Below are 5,124 nucleotides of genomic sequence, written 5' to 3'. Positions count from 1 at the left end.
CAAAAATGATCTTAGTGAGTTCTCATGATCCACTAGTGATGTCTAGCAACATGTAGTGGCAACCCAATAAAATAGAAAAATAAATTTCTAGGTGCAGTTATCGTGTGATACAATTCCTTCATCATGAGTCCTGACTTGACGGAGGTCATGGAGAACTCGTCAAATTTCATCGTCAGTCATATGCTAGATTGGATCAATTCGAGTGCATCTATGAATTTTGTAAAAAAATTTTTTAGTATTCACACTTATTTTGATCAAAAATTTCTTGAACTTAGTCTTACAATCGTATAGGACTTCTCTTTTTCTATCAAGATCGATAGATTCCATCTAGGTGTATCCTACTCCAAACAGTGAATCTGAACCTACAATTGTCAACATACACAGTAAGGATCCGAATGGCTAGGGACCAAGAGAACGTGCAGTCAAACTATATAGCCTCACTGTGAATAGCCAACATATCGCAGGTCAAAAGATCCGTCACACCACTGCAACATCGAGAAGACCACTGACGAGTGAGTAGATATCCAAGTGGTTTCTCGTGTTTGTCACGCTCAGTGCAAGTTATTCTCTAACAACTATCTGTACTCTCACCCCAGTGTCTCTACACAGCAGACTTGAGACTCATCTGTCCTAAAGGGAGGTGATTTATGTACCGATCTTGAATGGATTGATCACTGTCCTCCGTGACGATCCTTCGATCGAAAGTATTTAGAAATTAACCACTAATGATGTATGTCTCAAATTTTCAATACCTTGAGAATATACAAAATCTTTTTTGTTAATTTTTAAGACAAATCATGGACACATATTATATGATTGGTTATAAAGACTGCCCATCAAGTACAAAATATGTCTTAGAGAAAAATATATGTCAGCCAAGATTGACTTCTAAGGCATACATCTAACAAACTCCTACTTGCACTAAAGCCATACCTAAGCCCCATCTTCTGAAGACAAGCTTCGGTGATTAGCTGGTTATGTGACTCGGGCCTACCACTATTATGTGGAGTCTGCTCTCTGTACCTCCATGTATTTCTACTTGAGGTATCGCGTACATCCCTGCTCTATGTGCATGGACTTTTGGTGAGATCTTGGCTCCTTAGCAAAGGCTATGGACCATTATCTTTGCAGTACAATATCAAAGCATCTAATGATATGACATCTAGTTCCGCAACTATCATAAAAATCAGAATGCATCCAACACATCTATAGCATATTCAGCATCCACTGGTCGATTGCCTGGAATCCTTCCAACAAATCGAACCAACATAACTCAAGAATATATGCTGATGTAGACATTCTTCCATCAGCATCAGTGTATCCTTCCACTCTTAGCTCTAACCCTTCTTCAAAGATAAGGATTAATCTCTTAGTACTTCTCAAGTACTTAGGGATATTTTTACAGCAATTCAATGCTCCCAACTTGGATTCGACTAATATCTACTCGTGACTTTCACAGCAAGATATACCAAGTCGAGTACATAGCATGGCATCCACCTATGCCCAAGAAAATAATGGATCCTTCTTAGAGGTTTCAATACTGAACCCTTTCAGCACCTCTTTTATGTACTTGTCTGTGAAAACCAAACATCCTTTTAGGATCTATCTCTATAGACCTTTATTTTCAAAATATTTGACCTAGATCTTTGAAAAAAAAATTCTATATATAACCACATTATAACCGATGTCAGTATGAGATCCTCCCACTGACCTTAATGTAACTACATAATTTCTCATATCACATTGTTATAGATTTTGGGATCATCCCTATGTTCCCAATCTCCCTCGAGAAATATTTTCTCTGAATCTTTTATCAGAATACCAAGTACCTTTCTAAAAGATGGAAGATCCTACTAGATCTATAAGATGGAGAAGGTACTATATATACTAGCTCATCTTAAATAGGTTGTACAAGTCCTGTGACTCATTATTTTTTAGGGATTTTTTCTTTAAGTTTATCCTCCCACTGTTTTCAAAGAAAACAGTATGATTGCTCACAATCACATTGTGAAATACTGAGAAGAGAAAGTGACATCTCAAATCCTTTTGGGATACCCCATAAACGAGCTCTCACAGATCTATCCTCTAACTTGTCCACCATATCATATCTCATATAACGTGGTGAAACCAAGAGGAAACCTAATTTAGGTTTCAAAAATTAAATCTTATTTCTAAAGAAATAATAGCTAAATTAGACCGACCATATCTCATACAGTGCCATTGCTCCTTACAGATACACCGTTAAGCTAAGGTGTACAAGAAGAATTCCATCATGAAATTATGCCATTCTCTTTAGAAAATCGATAAATTTTTTATTCGATATTGCATCCTCGATCTGATCGAAGTACCTTTAAAAATTTTTTGATTTATATTTTTTACTTCACATATGAATTCTTTGAACCTTTCAAAGTCTTTCAGATTTGTATCTCACATACAAACTTATACCATGATAGTTCATCGATAAAGGTGATGAAGTAGTGATAACCTCCTAGTCTGGCTCATCAAATGGGCCATGCACATCGTATGTGTACTAGGATAAGTATCTCAATGGTCCTATTTCTTTAACCCATAAAGGATAGCTTGATCATTAATCCTCAAAGAGATGATTCACAGGCTAGATATGACTTAACAGTCAATGAGCCCAAAGGCTTATTTTCTCCAGTCGGCAAATCATTTCTTCTCATATATGATCTAGCCAAAAGAACCATCTATATACTTCAGATTATTTGGTTCTAGATCTCTCAGACCCAATGACATTCACTATTTGCTCAAATAAGTTCACAAATGCATCACCATGCAAATGATAATGAACTAAATCCAAACGGTAATCACCAAAGTTAGGTGCCCACAACCTCAGTGCAACGTTTGCACTATTGTCGACTCACAAGAGTCACTTCACCTTTATTCAGTCCTCTTTCTTCCTTAGATCTTATATTAAAGTGCGTAATATGTACTAAAGTCTAATGAAAAAGAAAAAATCGTAAGATCAATTTTGGGTAACTCGACGTACCTTTCAAAAATGTATCAATATTTTTTTAGATTCTTCAGGTATGTACCTTTAAACTTTTCAAAATCTCTTAATTACCAGCATATCGATTAATTTAGTTAATGTGCTATAATATTTATTCATATAATAGTTTCATAAACTATTCGTATGAATCAAAAATTACAGGATCAAATTTATTAGTAATTTTTTATGCATGGTCATGTCAAGCTCTTCAATATCTTTGATCATCGATCATGGACAAACTGTCCATCACACATCTCATGCACTATGCGACTCTAATCATCTCACAACTATTGCAGATGAATCAGCATGTCATTGGCAGTCTATATATCCTTATGCATACATTGAATTTCATCAACTATAAAATCTAATTTATAGCACCTAACTTAATTATCAATGTCCAACTATTTGTCAAGTATAGCTCATTGACTATAGATTAGACAAGCTGATGACATTGGGTTAACCTGATAAAAAATATGGCTTAATTTCTAAAAGTTAAGAACTATTCTTAGATTTTTGAGTCAGAATATGTAATTGATTTTGGTTAAGTGGTTGATATCTAGAATTCGAGCTAAAGGGTTGGAAGCTGAAAATTTGATCATAGAGAGTAAAAATTTAATTAGATGATTGTACTTGTAATAGTTTGTTCTAGAAACTTTAAAAATAAACAAAAGGCTTTCACTAATTTTTTGAGTCTCTGACACTCCTCGGATGGAGAAACAGAAATCCTAATGCGATAAATGGTTCTAGTGGGTGCTGCGGTCTTATCGATGGACGGCACCTCACCTAACAGTTATTGGTAATACGTATACCAATGCATGGATAACTCTTTGTCCAGATATCTCTCCAAGCATGTTGCAGCGACTTGATCTCTAAGTCTTATGGCCTCACTTTACAGTTATTGGCACATTTCTTAGTTAAGTCCGACCCACCGTTCACTAGTAAGTGCAAAGACGTCATTGGGTCCCGCACCTAATAGTTATTAGACCCAACCCCATCTCTACCTTGGGGCATATAATGCCAATAGAGTGGTTATGCCTTCCCGATACAATCGAACTACTATAACCAGTCAAGAACGATCTGAAGCGAAAATTCAGTGCAGGGGCAAAATGGTAATTTTAAATTTTTTTCAAAATTACTATTTTACAGCAGAATTATTAATTAATACTAATTAACCCTACACTAGGATCTAAATATGATACAACAGCATGCATTTAAATTTGAAATTCAAATTTGAAACAGCAAACTTTTTACTGTACTATGTTCAGAACACATCACCTTTTACGGATAGTCGATCACCGCAATCTGATCATCATCGGAGAGCTCTGATCGTCACATCATAACCACACTAGTGTCTGACCTCTGCAGATCATCCACACGAAGCTTCCGTCTGATCGGCTCCTCACGAATGCTAGTTCGTGATTTCACCCTTTTGATCGCTGATGTTGATCGAACTCCTTCGATTGATGTGTGCCGACTCCTCGGATGCTCTGGATCATCTGCACGATTGGTTGAGAGGCTGATGGATCTCTCCCTGAAATTTGGTGGACTCACGACACTCGTGGCACACCAATCTCACTTCCCGAACCCTAGGTAGAAACCCTAGGGTACACACCAAAAATCCTGCACCCAATTTTCTTTCTTTTCTTTCTTTTTCTCTCGGAAGGTTTTGGACCTTCACCTCATGCACAAGGCTTCCTCACGCCCCACTTTCTTTCTCAAAATTTTTCTACACACGCCCCACCTCCCTATCTCTTTGAAAATAGTTCAAAACGTGTCTTATCTGCGTGAGAGGATAAAGACAAGTGGTTACATATTTGAATTCAAATCAAATTTGAATTCAAATGAAAACCAACTCATCCCTATCCACTTATGGTGTAAGAAGAGAAGGGCGTGGACTCTTTGTGCGTGGAAAGGTTTCACGAGAAACTCTTTCTCGTGTGAATTATGTGGCGCACAAGATGGATAAGCTTGAAGGCAAAAGAGATAAGTTATCCATTCAAATTCAAACACACTTTGAATTTGAATGGTTAACTAATCAGCTTTATCCATCCATATTGTGCATAAAAGTGGGCATGAGAAGGGCTTTGCGTGAGAAAAAATTCACGAGAAGTTTC

The sequence above is a fragment of the Elaeis guineensis genome, chromosome 7, assembly GCF_000442705.2.
Source record: "Elaeis guineensis isolate ETL-2024a chromosome 7, EG11, whole genome shotgun sequence".
NCBI classification, from domain to species: Eukaryota; Viridiplantae; Streptophyta; class Magnoliopsida; order Arecales; family Arecaceae; genus Elaeis; species Elaeis guineensis.
This window is presented reverse-complemented; position numbering follows the sequence as displayed.